This window comes from Mytilus edulis, chromosome 10, assembly GCF_963676685.1.
Source record: "Mytilus edulis chromosome 10, xbMytEdul2.2, whole genome shotgun sequence".
Taxonomy (NCBI): Eukaryota; Metazoa; Mollusca; class Bivalvia; order Mytilida; family Mytilidae; genus Mytilus; species Mytilus edulis.
In genome coordinates this window covers 82862846-82883945 of record NC_092353.1, presented here as the reverse complement: position 1 = coordinate 82883945, position 21100 = coordinate 82862846, and positions in this window count along the sequence as shown.

The following is a 21100-nucleotide window of genomic DNA, read 5'->3' as shown; positions in this document are numbered from 1 at the left end:
TGACGTCTTTACACTAAATCCATTGGATGTTGGATGTGCATGGATTGATAGTTTAGTCTTAGATGAATGATTTTTTTTTATTAGTTGCTAGTGGCTTTGAACTAGCTGTCAGATAACTGCGAGTACTCTCAGATCTGTTCAATGTGTCTTTTTGTGTCGGGATGTATAAGTACCCGGCCACGTCCACTTGTATTTTTTGTCCATCTGATGAGTTAAGCCTTTTTCAACTCATTTTTATAGTTTTTTCTTATGTTATACTGTTATACCACTGTCCAAGGTTAGGGGCGGGTTGGGATCCAGCTGACATGTTTAACCTCGACACATTATTTATGTATGTGCCTGTCCCAAGTCAGGAGCCTGTAATTCAGTGGTTGTCGTTTGTTTATGTGCTACATATGTGTTTTTCGTTAAAAAAATTTACATAAATAAAGCCGTTAGTTTTCTCGTTTGAATTGTTTTATATTGTCTTATCGGAGCCTTTTATAGCTGACTACGCGATGTGGGCTTTGTTTATTGTTGAAGGCCGTACGGTGACCTAAAGTTGTTAATGACTGTGTCATTTTTGTCTTTTGTTGATAGTTGTCTCAGTGGCAATCATACCACATCTTCTTTTTTATATATTCAGTCAATTTCACTGTAATATAAATACCCAACAGAAACGAATGGAATTCCTGGGTTCACAGATGATGATATCTTAAGTAACTCCGTGATATTTTTTTTAAATTTCCATAGCATATTAGTTATCTCTCATTCGGAATGAGTTCTTCTGTCACTCATTGGAAATTCACTGTGCATTCCATGAACGACAGTAAGTTTTAATGATACACCTATATGGAGTTATTTTCTTTCAGAAGATAGCTCCTTCTTTTGTTAAGTCAACCTGGACGATTTCAAGTTTCAATTAATTTTGCTTCAAGGCATACTGTTACGACCTGTGTTCAGCCTGAACTGCAGATACTATATATGATGATCTTGTAAATCTTGCGGTGAAGCTACAATAACACCCCCCCACCCCAAAAAAAAAAAAAAAACAAGAAAGAAAACAAAACAAGCAAACACACAAGCTGAAAATCTTAAGTGCAATTGGTTCCAAGTGACCATAAAAAATATGACACATTTATTACAGAACAGGTTCCAAAATTGTTATTGTTTGAAGCCTTGGGGTGATTTCAATAATTCTTGCACCCGTTAAACAACCATTCAGAAAACTTCATGTTATTTTTCTTTGCCTGCATGTATCAATGCCAGATTTTTATACAATGTATATCAAAGGTGTATATCAGACGGGTAACAGACACGTTAAAAATCAATGTTGATCAACTATTTGTATCATAGATGTGTCTGCTGGAGATACAAACTATTTTATTTTTTAGCCATGGCGTTGTCAGTTTTTTATTCATATATGAGTTTGACTGTCCCTTTGGTATCTTTCGCCCCTCTTTATATAGAAAATTACATTGTTAGTGCTCTCCCGTGTACAATTCTTGCCAGGCATTTATGCAATTCCGTATTGCCCTTGGACAGATAAAATATGATAATTGATGGGGACATTGGAACTTTTGTTTTTTATTTTTATAAAATCAATGCGAACAGAAAAATGCATTATTACAGAGCCCTATGTGTGCCATGTAAATATAAATATTTTCGTTTGACAGAGATTTAAGTTGGTGCGCACCAGTTTGAAATATCGTGTACACGACTTTGAAACTCATGCGCAATCGTTTAAAACCGCAGTGCACGACTTTAAAACTAATGTGCACGACTATGAAACTCGTGTGCACGACTAAGAAACTCGTGAATATGATTTATGATATTTTTACATTTTAAAATTGGTGCGCATAAATTTCAAACGCAGTTTGACTGTCTCTATACTGGTTTGAAAGTTGTGTGCTACATTTTGAATGTCCTGCCCACGAGTTTGAAAGTCGTAAACCAGATTAAAACTTCAGCACACAAAAAATGATAATATTTACATAGCACTTTAGGGTCTATGTACTATTCTCAAAGACTATACACAGTGGAAACAAATAGTTTAAAAACAAAAACATCAATAAAAACCTGATCAACAATATTATCCAATTCCCTTTTAAAACATTCGTCTGTTATGAGAGGGCTATTTTTTTAAACTTGAAAAGTGTTTTTAATGTAATCGTAAACATTATCATACGACTATAGCAAGATATATTTATTGGGCCTTTGACATCTCTTCAACTGTTTTTGTTCTTATACATCTTTGGGTTTCAAATATTTGTCTTTAAGCGTTCCTAATGAAGGTAAATTCAGAAAAACACTTCGGATGAATAAAATTTATAACGTGATGTTTTAATTTGTTTATTTATGAATAATTTATAAATTAATAAGAAATGATTTTTTTTTTATTTATGAATATGTCTGTTTGCAAGTGTACACAAAAAGCGCACTATCTGCCCTTCTTGGACTCCGATTCTGACAGTAACTGTAAATCTCTACTACTAGTTATACTACTACTACTACTACTACTACTTCTAGTATTATCAGGTCTTTCCACTTTTCTGTGGAAAGACCTGTTGTTTTTCTTCTTTTCTTTTTTTTTTCTTCCGCCTAATTTTGTTCTTGCGATAAATATTTGTTTCGCAATGTGTCGCTTAGATATTTAGAATATGATATCGAACAGTTTATGCGTAACCGAATACTTTTCTTTGTAGAAGTTATTTCGCCAAACACTGTTTTCCTTGTGTCCACGACTCCTTCGCAACCGTAAAAGATTACGACAAATTTTTTTTTTTTTTTAAATTGCTCGTTATATCCTTCGCATGATTTGTCCAATTTCGACCGAAGCAATATGAACGCTCCATATGAGACTTATTTCCCCTTTTGTATTTGAAATTTTGAAATGTATTTTAAACTGGAACACCATAAGTGATAGAGACCTAGGATCTTTTGATTTGAGATGCTTGGTCCAAAAAATGAAAATTATGTCAAGGTCAAAGGTCAAGGTCATATTCTAATTTTTGATTTAGGCTTATTTCCACTCATTTCCAGAAACTGTATAAGATATCGACAAATTATTTTGACTTAATTGTTAGTTGCTACATGTCGTAACTTAATAATTTTAGTTGAAAGGGTGAGTAGACAATGAATGGGAGTTTTTGCCCCTATCATATCTAAAATTATGTGTAAAGTGATATAACATATTAGAGACCTAGGGTCTTTTGATTTGAGATCCTCAGTTAGTGACCTTGAAACTGAGGTCAAGGTCATATATTAATTTGACGTTCTAGATTTTGACCTTTGCTTTAAATTCATATCTATACATCTTAAAGCCATATGAACTGACATTTTAGACTGATTTTTAATATTTTGATATCGAAATAGATATTAACTGGTGGAAAGACCTTCAATTGTTCTCTAAACAATTGGTTTTTAATTATTATTATTATTGTTATAATTACTTCTACTACTACAGCTGCTAATATTTGTCTTACTTCACCATTACATGCCGTTTCTACTTTTGTAGTTTCTTTTTCTATGAAAGCTTCAAACACTATATATATATTGAATGTCTCAGATAAGGTCGCACATAATAAAACTACTTCTGCTTGTATTTCTATTACTACTATTTCTAATACTATTTCTGGTATTTGTATTACTACTGCTATAAGTTATTGAAAGTAGGATAAGATAAGGATTTGTGTTATGAAAATTTGCTGTTACAATTTTTAATAAAAACAGTTTATATTAAGGATTGTATCTCCCGCATGCGAAGCTCTGATTCCTTGCCCGGCTTTGGCTATACGTTTTTGTTCTCATTGGTTTGTAGCTCTTTACCTTTTAAATAAGCCTTGGATTTTCAAATAGTTTGGCCTCGAGCATGACTGAAGAGACATTGATTGGTTGTCGAAGTTCGTATCTGATGCAGAAGAATTGGTACCGTTTGTGTAATTGGACAGTTTTTACCAGTACAGTTTTTGACAGTTCTAACCGAGTACAGTTTTGGACAGTTCTATATTATAACAGAACCTGGAGATCTATCTCGAGAACCGTTCCTGAGAATTTTTCTTTTAATTTGCTAATACATGTAGTACTACATTAAGGTATTTATTTTCTTTCATTCGTTCATTCTTTATTTCTCAGATTTATCTATAAATTTACTTTCATTTATTTTATTAAATTTGTTAATTATATTCATGTATTTCTTATTCTATCTATGTATGTAATTTGTTTTACATTCATTCAAATATTTCCACACAAAATATTCATGAATATATATGTTACCTGTGTTTGTATACCCCTATTTAACTATAATTTAACTATTATGTCTGTTTGTTTTGTTCACACATTGTTGTCAATATAATAGAAGTTTTGCAAACGACTGTCATACAATTATGAGATTTAACTAGCTATAAAATCACGTTTAATCTAGCATTTTCTAAATAAGAAAATGTCTGTACTAAGTCCGGAATATGACAGTTGTTTTCCATTCGTTTGATATGTTTGAGCTTTTCATTGTGCCATTTGAGAATGGACTTGTTTTGTCTGGGTTTTCTTTCATTCAATGAAATATTACAATTCCTGAACACACGTTGATATTAAAGTACCTAGTATATTTCAAGCATGTCTAAAACATGTTCTTATATACATTTACATTAGATTGGTATACTTTTTGTAAATGTGATTCGGTGTTTTAATGAAAACAATTAAATAAATCGAAGATCAGCATCAATCGAAGATCAGCATAAATCGATACTAATTTGTTTTTAAAAGTTGTATTACTACTCAAGTGCCAGAAGCACTCATAATGTATCTACTTAAAATACTTGAAGATTTGGAAGTTGTTCTATATTAGTGTTTCCTGACAAATCACTTGAACAATTTCTGACAGTTCAATCAATATAATATATATTCTAATTAATATATTTTAATTAATGTACCTTTTTTTTTCTTTCTACCTTTTGTTTTTTTAATTTTCGTTAATTAATTTACTTAAGTTTCTTTCTATGGTCTAAATTACTGTGTTTTTATCATTTTTTTGTGTATTCTATATTATGTATTTTCTTTTAAATGTATCAATATTATTTCAAACAGAGTATCGAAGTGATACTGATGCTACCTTTATACATCATGTTAATAAATTTCAATGATAATACTTCACCCCATTGTTAATGTTATTATTACAACAGAATGTTCAATGTCGGATTACACTTTGACAGCATAATTTAGGTCTTTCCTTTTCAAAAGGGAAAGACCTTACTGTATTTCTTCTGTTTATTATTATTTAGGTCTTTCCTTTTTCAAAAGGGATAGAACTTACTGTATTCATTTCTGTTTATTATTATTATTATTATTATTATTATTATTATTATTATTCTTTTTCCGCCAAACTTTGACGAAGTTAGCAGCCTTAACCCTAAGACGTGTCGCTTTCATGTTCACAGTTTGTATCGGTGTCATGAATACCTATCTGGAACTCACCCTGTGAGTCGAAATATTTTGTCGGTTTGGAATAATCCCTCCGAAACCTAAAAACCTTGTTATCGTTCCAACACAGTAACCATAATAGGTAGAAAAAGCGAAGGGTGAAATTTGTTCAGGACCAGACCCTGGTTCTTCGTTACATTTGGATCGAAAAGATTCATTGACTCAATGGTAGGGTTATGCCCCTATTAAAATTAACCGGTGTCGGTTGGCCACCAATATTCAGAAACCGTAAGTCGTAGACCCCTAAGATCTTCACCATTCATCATCAATTCATGTGACTTGAAAAATACCTCAAGGTCAAATGTGTATGTTGACCTTACCTTTGACCTAACACCTTGTTATGGGATAATATCAGCAACCTTAATACTTTTAGAAGTGTTGTGTAGTGGAAATTGTTTGGGTCATTAATGCCCAACTTTGTGACAATTTGACCGAAGAGATTTGACCTTTCTGTAAGGGACATAACTCTTGTTTTAGGTTTCTGAAAAGGCAAAGTCAGCTTTTACTATATGACCAAAGGTCCTAGACCCATGGGGTCTTCAGCAATGACATTGGGGACTAATGACCTCGAGAAAGGTCAAAAGGTCAAAGGTCAAAGTCATGTCCCATATAGCGAATTTTGTGTCTTTGACCTTATTTAAAGGATTTTCAGTGTGTTTTAAAGCTTTTTAAGGTTGACCTTGACCTTTGACCTTACAATTTTTTAGTCGATATCTCAAAAACGATTGTACTTATACATGTGTTATAGAAATAGTAAATAGTGAAAAACGTTGAGATGGATGAGGCGCAACTTTTTTACATTTGACCGAAGACATTTTACCTTTTTGTAAAGGGCATAACCCCTGTTTTAGGTTTCTGAAAAGACAATACCAACTTTTACGCTTTAACTATATAACCAAAGGTCCTAGACCCATGGGATCTTCAGCAATGACATTGGGGACTAATGACCTTGACAAAGGTTACAAGGTCAAGGTCATATCCCAGATAGCAAATTATATGTTTTTGACCTTATTTAAAGGATTTTTAGTGTGTTTTTAAGCTTTTTAAGGTTGACTTTTGACCTTAAAACCTTTTACTGGATATCTCAAAAACTATTATACTTACAGAAATACTAAACAGTGAAAAATGTTTAGGTGACTGAGCCACAACTTTGTTTACATTTTTTACGAAGAGATTTGACATATTCTTAAGGGGCATAACCCCTGTTAATGGTTCCGAAAAGGTAAAATAAGCTTTAACTCTTGAACCAAAGGTCCTACACCCATGGGGCCTTTTGCAATGACATTGTGGACTGATGATCTTCACAAAGGTCAAGGTCAACTAAAAGATTTTTATATTTTAAGTTTTTTGTGTGTAAGGACTTTTCATTACATTCTACGTCTATTGGAACATGTATTTTACATTACAAAAGGAAAGACCTCTCATTTGTTCAAGAACAATTGACATTTTAATTTTAATTATGTATTTCTTATTTTATCTTTTTATCTACAATGCACTTAATTTACATAAATTACTTTTTCAATTTGATCGATATCTTTTTTTAATGAATTATCTATAGATATCGTTGTTACATTTATCATGTGTATATGGCATTTTCACATATTTTCTCACGTCTGAAGCAATACTACATACAAATACAGTGTTGTTGATTCCACATTAATTATAAAGATAGAGAATTAACAATAATTATGGAAATATTAGAAGCATATTTCCTCACGACTGAAGCAATACTACATACAAATACAATGTTGTTGATTCCACATTAATTATAAAGATAGAGAATTAACATAACTACGTACATATAAAACATAGTAAATGTGTCTAAATAAAGGCAACAGTAGTATAAAGCTGTTCAATAGTCATACATCGATTAAGCAAAAACCAATTCGGGTTACAAACTAAAACTGAAGGGAACACATTAACTATAAAAGGAAAACAACAGAACAACAGAAACAATGAACTGCAACAAAAACAAACGCCAACATACATAGAAACGGAATATTTTATGCCATATATTAATTGATGCTTTGTATTCAGAATATGATTTACCGGTAAAATGCAGATAATCGCCAATGTCCAAAATCACGATAGCATTACTGCTATACATGAAGTCCGAACGAACTGTTCAAATCTTATACAGATGGTTCATTCGTAGCACGTATAGATATGTTTACCATTTCGACGCACCGATCTAGTTTATTCTGGAGCTTATGCAATTCTATTTTTTTGTTTGTTTCTAAATATGATTTTGTTTTTTTAGTTGTCGAGTTAAAATTTGAATAACTGTTGACTACTGTTTATCTATCCTAGATCCGATTTTAATAAGTTTACCCTCGAGAACTTATCTTGGTAGACCTTATCTTGAACGAATCCTGATAGTTCTCCCTTAGAGCTAGTCGAAAGGGTTCTATATTTTCAACCATTTTGGACAGTTCTAACTAATTATGTAGTTAATCTAATACATTAATTTAGTTCATGTTAATTTTTTTTTCTTTCTTTCTTTTCTGATCATTATATATTTATCTGAATTAACCTATTTGATTAAACTCATTATTTTTGTTTATCTTTTTTTTTTGTTTTATATATTTAAAATGTCTAAATAATAGCCAACGATAATATATATCTACATTGTTTCCAAAATGATCCACATCATTTAAAGCAAAATATTTATGGATATATTTGTAACTAGTATATAGCATGTTCAAACATGTCCATAATTAAACAAAAGACATACGTATTATTACTTGTGATTTAACTAAATCAGGTGAAGTCTGGTGTATTTCTGTCTTTTTTATAGAACTTGTTTGCTGTTAATGAACTTTACATACAGTTATATTTGTGATTGCTCCTGATCCAATTCGTGACATACGTTGATATTATAGTAACTCGAAGTTTCCTAGTAAATCAAGAACATGTTTGTATATGCACATTTGATGGATATACAACGTGTAAGTGTCTTTAATTTTTGTATAAATGATAACAATAATATGCATCACAGATAAAGATTAATGGATAAAGAGGGTAACTGTAATGACTTTTTTTTATAATAATTTGCCTTTAAAAGTCTGAGTGATACGCAAGTACCAGAAGCATTTAAAGTGCATCTACTTATCATACTATAATTTCATAATGCACAATATTATATAAAGCCTTGTAAACTGGTATAAAAAGACAATCCCAATGAAAATGTAACGATGACTGTGTATCTTTTTTTAAATATCTATCTCTTCTAAGTTTTTAAATTTTGCTATTAATTGTGGAAATCTTAGAAGCATCTCATTTCTCTACTAAAGCCTTATAGCATACATATAAACTATTTTCGGCTTACAATGAATTGAAATATAGATTAATAGCAGAATTAGCAATAACAAAAAATATGACTTTCAAATTGATACTTTGTATTGATCATATGACTTGCAAGAAAATCCAGCTATCACAGACAGTTATAATTTCTGGCGAAAACATATTTTCATTCTAGTATTATGATAAGTTTATTTTATATTTCTATGCAATATAAAGTCACTGATCGTAAATAGAGTTAGACCACGCCTACCACTTTGAAATTCATATTGAAATGTACACACTTCAGCGCGGTAGTCACCGACACAAAATCCCATATTTATCCTACAGACATTGCACAAAAAAAATATGTTCCTGCTATTGTTAATTGATAGATGTTTATAGTTTCTAACATTCATTTCTTATTCTTGATATTTTATTCTGCCACACTCTTTCACCCATCTGCATGAATTTTATGATTTTCTTTATCACAGTTTAAATGTAGCAATTTATATCCGTCAAAGTAAGATACTTTTCTAGGGTTAACCTTTAAAAGCATTTTGAAGAATATTTAAAAAAAAGCAAAATGATAACACAAGATGCGTATCAAATTGTTTCAGATCGGAGAGTAAAGATTCCTATCATCATTGAAATTTTGACACATCATCAATAAAAATTAAAAGTGGACTAACTTGACATACGCAAAGAATGTTCTACATAACCTTAGGTTTTATATAAAAGTAAAATAATAGTAACAATTGTATTTTTAATATATGTTGCTTTTTCTTCATTTGCCTATACTTATTTTTTTATTTTTTTGCAAATGTATTGTTTCCTAACTTCATGCATTTTTCAAATTCGCATGCAAACGTTAATGTTATAGTAAATAATAATTTGATAATGTATCTGAAGCATTTGTTTATACTAGTATATATTCATATTCAATAAATATATTACTTGTAATTTTCGTTCAGTTTTTAATTTTAACTTTTAGATAAATGATAATTAGATGTAAAGTTATATGCAGATGTCTAATATAATTTACCATAATAGTATTATCTCTTCTCAAGTATCGGAAGCACTCAATGTGTAACTACTTATCATAACCTGCATACAAGAAAACATATAATAACGAATGTACGAATGATAAATATCTGATTGAACAGTTTAATAGCATAATAGGTCATATTTGATATGTTCTTGATAACCTTTGAGAGTGTTAGATTATCTACGAGGAAAGTAGGAGTTGGAAGGTATCAGAATTGTGTAACAGGAGGGAAAAGGATGTACAAGTAATTATCATCTTCTTGAAATTAGAACATAACATCGTTATCTTTGATAAATGCTTCATTAACCGATATACCAAACCTGAGATTACTATTACGCAGTAGTCTCAAATCAAACTAATCAACTATCTATTAAACATCATGAATGTCATAGTGAATTTCCTCATAATTGTATAATTGATATAAATGAACCTAATATCTGGGGAACACAATTAATACTATATATTTTGGTTTGACTTGCGATAAAAATATTGTGCTTTCTCAAAAAATCTTTGTTCAAACGTTAAAAACCGGTTTTATATAAAATTGAGTATTACCTCAAATACATTTGCTTTAAACTACACATATTGGTATGTATAACATAAAAAGTAAGTCTCATTAAAGATGGGGTTAAATGAAATGTAATCAAATTGAGATTGCAAATAAACATAACAGAATACATTATCGTAAGTTAGAAATAGAACATATTTTAAATTTACGTGTTTCGTTATTAAATTAAAATAACAAATCTGATAAACTTGAGATATCCTATACGGTAAATTCACCTAAAAGGTATAATACAAAAATACCGAACTCCAAGGAAAATTTAAAACAGAAAGCCCCTTCTCAAATGTCAAAATCAAAGCTCAAACACATCAAATGAATATACACATAATTTATCCCTTTATTGTTGATGCGTAAGAAGCACTTCCAGATTGACTTTCATAAGAAACGCTGATACCAAAAACAAAAAACATAAAACCAAAGGTTGTGTATGTACTTTTAAATACAGAGAATCAATTGTGATTAGTTCTAATCAATCTCAAAATTTATCAGAAACGGTAAAAATAAAATAACTGCTCTAGAAATGTCAGTCGATTAGAACCCCTTTAGAACAGTTTCTGACAATACCAGTTTTACCCTAGAACTGTTTTGGATTGTTCCGACTATGAATAGTCACAAACTGTTCTTGAAGATAACATATCATGATAATTCTAAAATATGACAGATTCAGACAGTTCTATATGATAACAGATCTTGAGAGATCTATCCTAGATCCGTACTTGGCAGTCTTATCTATCTATATAGTAATTTGATGCAAATGCAATATTTTCAATTAGGTTATTTTGAACATACCTTTTCTTGCTTTCATAAAACAATTTATTCAATTAATTTAATTAAGTTTATAAAGCTTATTATTCTATTTATAAATTTATTTTATTTTAACTATGTATCTATGACATATGATATTGATTAATATTATGCCAAATCAATATGCATTGGTTAAATTTATGAAATATTATTTTTGTGTGTATTCATGTATTTATCTTTTTAGCAATGTGTCTATTTTATGTAATTGTTTCATATAACGGCAAACAAAATATGCACGGGTAGCGTTGTTTTCTGTTGATTGCACAAGGCAATATTTCTAAAACAAAATAGACCAAACAATCATAGTATTATCATAGAAGATTGTAGTATATGAAAGGTATAAGGTACAATCTGATTTTTTTGCAGATATTTTTTCTTTTACTTGGTGAGGTAATTTGCTTGTATACTAACATTTGTGAAAATCGCTCTCAGTTGTGTTTCCATTTATAGTTGTCTCATTGGCAATGCTACAACATCTTCTTATGTATTTAAAACAGGCTCCTGACTAGGCACAAAAACCTGAATAGTTATGTTAACGTGTACTGTTAAAAACTGTTATGTTAGTATTGATGTTGCCATACGAAGACATCATGTTTGTAATGTGCAAATCATCAAGAGTGTTTTTAGAAAAAAACATTTATTTTCAAAAGTAAAGATATATAATTTGATTCATCAATTCTCTCATAAGATGGCTAAAGGTATCTGCTCTACAAAAGACTTTTGTCCAAAAGTGATGTGAATTTCTTAATCATATCTTAAAAAAAACAAAGATATACAGTATATATTTGACATATAAAGCAACCCCAATCTTTATCAGTGAATAACTAAATGCACACAGAAGAACGTTCATGAAAATTATTATTTCAAAGTACAACATGGGGCATAGATGATTTGTTGTATTAATAATTGTGTTAATTCAATATGCACTCCTCATTGTGACAACAAGATGTTCCGTAACAAAGTGTTTCATGTACAGTATACAATCACAGCCGGACCACCATTTAGCAACACAAGTCAAATCTGTAATACTGTAGTATAAACATTTAATTTAAGTTTGTAATCAAATATACACTTCTCAGTAACAATGACATTAAACATAAACTGTCATTTATAATTTACTTTACATTACATTTCTAATCAAATACAGGTTGAAAACACAAAGAAGCTGGCTCTACATTGAAATGAAATTTAAATACTTAACATGCTTAAGGGGAGACAAATCAACTAAAAAAATGTATTGATGGACAAATTTCAGATGAAAAAAATATCACTTACATCATCTTTTAACACATGTTGTTAATTGATAATATGCATCAAGTCAGTCTTACATTTAACATGTTTAAATACAAAGCACTTATAAAAGCATAATTATTATGAAATAGTTTATAGATATAGGAAGATGTGGTGTGAGTGCCAACGAGACAACTCTCCATACAAATAACAATTTAAAAAGTAAACCATTATAGGTTAAAGAACGACCTTCAACACGGAGCCTTGTCTCACACCGAACAACAAGCTATCAAGGGCCCCAAAATTACTAGTGTAAAACCATTCAAACGGGAAAACCAACGGTCTAATCTATATAAACAAAACGAGAAACGAGAATGTTTATTTCTGTAATTTTTTAACATCACGTCATTGTCATTTCCTTAATACTTGCATCGATCAAATCACGTCTTTCAGCTAAAATCCATGCCATTAACCAATCATTTGTTTATGTATGGTTCATTGTGACAACAAAGTGCTCTTTCGCAATATGGTATTTTTCATCTATGTGATGGTATAGTATAGAATCACAACCAGCCAACCATTCAGCGACAAAAGTAAATTCTATAGCAATGCAGTATAAACCAAGTGCAGAAATTCATAACAGAAATCATACACGAGGTGAGATCCACTTTGGTGAGGTTCAGTCTTATCATTCATGAGATGGTCTACAGATTAACGTTGGGGAATTTAATCTAATCATACATGAGATGGTCTACAGATTTACGTTGGTGAGGTTCAGTCTTATCATACATGAGATGGTCTACAGATTCACGTTAGTACGGTTCAGTCTTATCATACATGAGATGGTCTACAGATTCACGTTGGTGAGGTTTCGTCTTATCATATATGAGATGGTCTAGAGATTCACGTTGGTGAAGTTTAGTCTTATCATACATGAGATGGCCGAGAGATTCACGTTGGTGAGGTTCAGTCTTATCATACATGAGATGGTCTACAGATTCACGATGGGGAGGTTCAGTCTAATCAGAAGTGTGATGGCCGACAGATTCACGTTGGTGAGGTTCAGTATTATCATACATGAGATGGTCTACAGATTCACTTTGGTGAGGTTTAGTCTTATCATACATGAGATGGTATACAGATTCACGTTGGTGAGGTTAAGTTTTATCATACATGAGATTGCCTACATATTCACTTTGGTGATGTTCAGTCTTATCATACATGAGATGGTCTTCAGATTCACGTTGATGAGGTTCAGTCTTATCATACATGAGATGGTATACAGATTCACTTTGGTGAGGTTCAGTCTGATCATACATGAGATGGTTTACAGATTCACTCTGATGAGAGTCAGTCTTATCATACATGAGATGGTCTACAGATTCACGTTGGTGAGGTTCAGTCTTATCATACATTGAATGAGTTCGTCTGTCCTTCATTGAAAGTTCACTGTGCAATTCTTCGTGAATGACAGTAAGTTTTATTTTCTTTCAGAACGATAGCTCTTTGTTTTGAAGAATCAACCTGGACGATATCAAGTTTCAATGAAATTTGCTTCAAGGCATACTATAATGACCTGTGTAAGGTCATCATTTTTACCTGATTAAAATGCAATATATAGTTTACTTAAACATTCAATTCATTTGATAGTTAAAGTGCGTTGTTGCCTGACAATGGAAATATAAAGTTTCCTAAAACATTCAATTCATTTGATAGTTAGTTTTAGTGCTTTGTTGCCTGACAATGGAAATATAAGAGCAGACGATTTTACTACGAAAGAAATTGCTACAAATAATGCTATAGCCTGAACTGCAGATACTATATATTGATGATCCTGTCAATCTTGAAGCGAAGCTACAATAACATCCCCTCTTTTTCCAAAAAAAAAAAAGAAAGAAAAAAAATAAACTAACAAACAAACAAGCAAAGACTGCTAGATGCAATTGGTTCAAAGTGACCATAAAAGATATAAAACATTTTTTACGGAACAGATTCTGCTATTTATTGAAGCCACGGAGGTGATTTAAATATTCTTGCACCCTTTACACAATCATTCACAAAACTTCATATTATTTTTATTTACCTGTATGTACAAATACAAGATCTTTATAAAATGTATATCAAAGGTGTATATCAAAAGTGTCAATGTTTATCAACTATTCTTATAAGAGATGTGTCTGCTGGAGATACAAATTATATAGAAAATTGCATTGTTAGTGCTCGCACGTGTACAATTTCTTGCCAACGGATTTATGAAATTTCGTATTGCCCTTGAATGCATTATTACAGAGCGAGACCTTTATGCGCCATGTACATATAAATATTTTCGTTTATGGAGATCTTATCTTGTGCGCACCAGTTTGAAATATCGTGCGCACGACTTTGAAATTCATGCGCAATAACTTAAAACTAATGTGCACGACTAGGAAACTCCTGAGTATGATTTATGAATTATGAATATTTGCCTTTATTGCGCATAACTTTCAAAGACATTTTGACTTACTCTATACGGGTTTGAAGTTGTGTGCTACATTTTGAAGGTCCTGTGCACGAGTTTAATAGTCATACGCACCATTTTAAATCTTGAACCAGATTAAAACTTTAGCACAGAAAAAATAAGGTGCTATGTACTTTTCCCCAAGACTATATACAGTGGAAACAAATAGTCTTAAAACAAAAACATAATTGAAAAATTTGATCAAACGTTTTATGCAATTCCTCTTAACTTATTCGTCTGGTATGAGAGGGTCATTTTTTAAACTTGAAAATTTTTTTTTTTTTTTTTATGTAATCATAAATATTATCTTATAAATGGAGCAAGATATGTTCATGATCTTTGTTGTTCAATTTTTGTAACCGCTCTTCAACTGTTTTTGTTCTTATACATCCTTGAGTTTCAAATAATTGGCTCGGAGTGTTTTTTTATGAATATATTGACCGTCTCAGGAAATGTTGCACATATTACTATGGAACGCCGGAACTGTCTTATAGTGTAAATATTTAATGTGTTTTGTCGCTTTATCTTTAAGCCCTGTCATTTCTTCTTTATGTTATGTGCAGATGCCTTTATTTCCTGACGCTGCATCTCTGTGTCATGTCAAATTAGTAATTTGTTTGGTCAAACAATTGTATGATATGTCATTGCTAAACTTTGTTGTGTAAAATATGCATTACATTATGCTGTAAATATGTAAATACTTCCAGATTTTATGATCAAACACCTTTACATTCTTTCATATTTTCTCTATGTGGTGTCTATTCTTCCTTTACGTAAGTCGGTTAATAATTGCGTCCTGTCTCAAGTGTTATTGTTATGTCAAATGTTCAAAACGTTTTGTTTTAAAGCACCTTTGTTTATTATGTATGTAAATCTCATGATATTATAGACTTTTAGCGTTATGTTGTGTTTATACATATGTATCTCCAGTAAAAAACTCTCTGTGACCATTCATTATGTCATGTGCAATTTCCTTTTACATTATGTGCAAACAACTTATACGTTTTGTGCAAACTTCGTTTACATTATGTGCAAACATCGTTCACACTATGTGCAAACATCGTTTACTTTATATGCAAACACCTATTACGTTATATGCAAATACCTATTAAGTTATGTATCACAACTACATCATTATGTGCAAATACCGCTTACACCATGCAAACACCATGTAAGTTATGTGCAAATGCCTATTACATTATGCCCAAACATCTATTACGTTATGTGCAAACACCTATTACGTTATGTCCAAACACCTATTACGTTATGTCCAAACACCTATTACGTTCTGGTAAACGCTTTTTTGACACAGATTAAAACAAAACGCATCAATGATATGCACTTTGAAAATAAAGAAAATTAAAAGTTTGAGCTTTCTAACAAACTGGATTTTTATATATTGATTGGTCTAAAACTGCTATATACATACAATGTATCTAGTTTTATGGGAAATTATTTTTCTCTACTTTAAGAGTGTTCGTTATGCATCCATGCTTTGAAAATTTGTTAGCTTTACTTGTTAAAAATGTTTGATCTTTGCAAGTAATTTTTTGTGCAGTCAGTACATTGAATTAGATTTAACATTTTTAAGCAAAGAAACAATTTATTTTTAGAGGGATTGATAAGATATTGACTCCTGAATGGTCCAAAACAACCAAAATGGCATGTCCCTAGACCACCTGTTCAACATTCATACTCTAAAATATCGTAAAAAAATGAAGAAATAAATGTTATTTTTACCTTACATAAGTTTTTTAATAATTCAAAAGTATGTTCAGAGCCAACATATTTTAATAAACAGCTTTCAATATAGGATTTTTAATTTCAGAAGGTATGTCCCTCACCAAATGTCCACTACGAAACGAAGTCATTAAAATTTGCCAATAAACAGTTTTATAAAATCAATGTAATTTTTGTTTGCAAGAGATATAAACATTAGGGTCTTACAAAAGAAGTGATGCTTTTATAACGGCAATTAAATTGATGGTAAGAAAAATTGAGCACATCAAATGGACCAGAGTGATACCGTAATTTGTTAATGTCCACTACGAAACGGGTCAAATCTCCATCAGTATCTGGTTTTAAAATTATGAAAAAAATATCAGTGTACAGCTTAATAAATGCTTTGATGAATACAATCAGTCTTGTTACTATTGCAATATAGGGATTGTGGGTGGGGGGGGGGGGGGGATAAAACATGCGAATACGTCTCCTACGAAACGGTCCCCTACGAAACAAGTATGGGAGAAAAACGTTTCGTAGTGGACACTACCACTACCATGCAGTCTTTTTAAAATCTTTTTTCAATTATATTCGTGCAAAACAAATAACAAGGGTTAGTTTCATGTATTTTTTATTATGTTTTTATTAACATATAATAGGGTTGATGTCAACTACGAAACTTTTTGTCCACTACGAAACGGTTTTGTTCACTACGAAACGCATCAAAATGTCCACTACGTAACATGACTTGTACCTTCATATGTGAAGTACTGTCTAATCTTTATCGATAAAAATGGTTTTCCAATTCAGAAAAAAATGGGATTTTTCTAGTATTTAAAGTAAACAAACTGGAATGTCTATAGGAAACATTTAAAATTGCAAAAAATGTGTGTTTAGAAGAAGTTTCGTAGGGGACAAAAGTCCCCTACGAAACAGTACACAAATTATGAAAATAATATCATTTTAAAGAATATTTAAGATTGCACTTTTTGTTTACAAACAGGTCTATAATAGAGGTATTCAAAATAACTCTTGAAATTAAATTTTAAGTTAGTTGATTTTCCATTTTTTTTAGGTCTGAAAGATACGCTTTTATTGAAAAACGCCCATATACAGACACGACTCTAGTTTCAAAGGGAACAATACGATACAAAAAAGAAGATGTGGTACGAATGCCAATGTGACAACTCTTCATAAGAGACCAGGATGATTTGTTATTACCCTTCCAGTAGGGTTTTTATCTAGCGAGAAACGTGAACTAGATTAATGCTAAAAATGCAATGACGTCTTCAACGATTCGTGTATCATGTGTATAGTAGCTAAGGAATCCTGCAAAATGTTTAAGATTTTATTTTCGTTCATTTCCCTTAACAGATGTAAATATTATTCTGAATAACCTTCCTAAGACTTACTATTTCCTCCGTCCCCGACATGGCGTGTTGAGACGGGAGGGTGTCCTGAAGTGGGGGGGGGGGGGGGTCAGGTGACCCGCCCCTCTTATCTGACAATTTTTTTTTTAAAACAAACAGGGATTTTGGATCAGACAGTTAGAAGGGTGGACCAAAAAGCTGCGTTTACTCTAAAAAAAAATATTTTTTTCATATTAAAAACTGCCTGTAATCCACAAAAATAACGCATACACTTTGGTCAAGGTAGTTTTTGGTCAAGGTAGTTTTTGATGAAGTTGAAGTACACATGTGCCCTATGATATGATCTTTTTAATTTTAATGCCAAATTAGTGTGTTGACCCCAATTTCACGGTTCACTGAACATAGAAAAGGATAGTGCAAATTTCAGGTTAAAGTTTTTGGTCAAGGTAGTTTTTGATGAAGTTGAAGTCCAATCAACTTGAAACTTCGTATACATATTCCCTATGATATGATCCTTCTAATTTAATTGCGCAATTGTAGTTTGTACCCCAATTTCACGGTCCACTTAACACAGAAAATGATAGTGCGAGTGGGGCATCCGTGAACTATAGACACATTCATGTTTTATATAAGTGATATGCATATCGTTTCGTTTGTTGTCTATAGAAATAGATAAATAATTTCGTTGCTAAATTGGTCATCATAACATAATTTTCCCTTTGAATTTCAGAAAAATTTCACCCGTTTCCATGTTGATCAATCGGTAATATTATGGATATTTCTCTCTAGGTAATAGTTCATTTTGGGGTTTTCTTCGAGTCTGCGTTTCAATAATTGTAAAAATCAAAGACCATGGTGAATATTTAAACAACTTATGCTCAAATACCAGGTGTAAATTGTAAACAATATATGTACATTGTCAGAAAAATAAAATGTATTAGTTGCTGCGAAACAAGAGAAAATTCGGCAAGCCTCGCTTTTCGTTCTGTTTCTAAAGTTCGACAAAGTACATTTATAATCAATACATTATTCCACAGTTGTTGATATGAATTTATCTTTTTGTTCAATATTTCAACGAATATCGTCGTATAAATTAGAAACATCAACTTATTTTCCGAACGGAGAGTCATAAATTCAATGAATATTATTGCGGGATATACGGTATAAACGGTAAAGCTTTGGTGCGTTTAGCTATGAACGCTAAAAGTTTGGTAAATATAGCCAAATACACAATTAAGCAAAATGTTCATAAAAGGGATTTGCTGCACATCATTATTCTGAGAAGTCTTATTTTAAAAAATATAAAATTTCATACAAATATATTCTATTGGATCTAAATGTTATCATTCTAAAATATACATTGTTTTGACAGTTTCCGTTAAATGCCATTTTTAGATATATCAGTCCCCCTTTTCTTGGCTACTGTAAAAGCGAAACGTTTTTTTTTTAAATTATTAATAGCTAACGAGTCATGAAGTTTATATGATTCAATCCAAATTATCCGCAAAGTGCGGAAACCCTCTTGAATCGATGCAATCTTGACTATGCGGTATGGGCTTTGCTCATTGTTGAAGGCCGTACGGTGACCTATAGTTGTTAATGTCTGTGTCATTTTGATCTCTTGTGGACAGTTGTCTCATTGGCAATCATACCACGTCTTCTTTTTTTATATCAACTTGTTTTCCGTTCATATTTTCCGTAAAGAAATGAAGTTACGTTTTGTTTTATACATGTAACTTTTTCTTTTGCATCGAATAACGGGGCAAAGCTTTTAGTTTCAGTCGATATACACGCCATCTTGAAATAATGACTTGCCACATATGAATTCTGTTTGGTTGCTTCATGATGTGGCTGATATTCAGCAACAACTATTGGCTTAAATAAGATAAAGAATTACAGACTGCTCTCTTCTGAGGATATTAAGCCATCAAATGCCGGAAAATTAACTATGTGTATTACATTTCAGATTAAATGTTATTAATTCATGGCCGATTTATTATGCATATATTACACACTGAAATTGAAAATATTAATATCAATCATTAATACGTTTTTATTTGCATTGCTAATCTGCAATCTTCACGATTTGTTTGCTAAAAAATGTTCTTATACAATGATTTCAAAAATGCATTATATGTATTTTATGACTTTTGTCAATATAGGCACACCTCCAGAGAGACACACCCCGGGAATCGTGTCTGTATATTTGTAAATATTTTAATTTTCAACAAGTAAAGTGAACAAAATATAAAAAGAATGGATGTATATCGCACACTCTTAAAGTAGAACAACATAATTTCCCCTAAAATTTAAATATTTATATAACATTTTTTATATCAATCATTATATAAAAATACCACATTTCCAATACTAAATCACTAACCCGATGCACACATATTACCTTGAAAAAGAATACAGCGAAGTAGTTCAGAGTTTTTTAGAAAGCTAAAACTTATAATATTCTTAATTTTTCAAAGTGTATATCACTGATGCGTTTTGTTTTAATCTGTGTCAAAAAAGCGTTTACCAGAACGTAATAGGTGTTTGGACATAACGTAATTGGTGTTTGGACATAACGTAATAGGTGTTTGCACATGTTTGCACATAACGTAATAGATGTTTGGACATAATGTTATAGGCATTTGTACATAGCGTAATAGGTGTTTGCACATAATGTAAGCGGTATTTGCACATAACGTAATAGTGTTTGCACATAACGTAATAGTGTTTGCACATAACGTAATAGTGTTTGCACATAATGATGTAGTTGTTATACATAACTTAATAGATATTTGCACACAACGCAATAGGTGTTTGCACATAAGGTAAATTATGTTTGCACATAGGTTAAACGAGGTTTGCACATAGGGTGAACGATGTTTGCACATAAGGTAAACGAGGTTTGCACAACACGTTTAAGTTGTTTGCACATAATGTAAAAGGCTTTGCATATGACGTAATGAATGCTCACAGAGAGTATCAAGTGTACGGCAAAACGCATATGAATTATACCATGATGTATTGTGTTTTTCACTGAAGATACATATGTATAATCACAACATAATGCCAAAAAACTATAATGTCATGAGGTTAACATAGAACAAAGGTGTATCAAAACAAAACCTTTA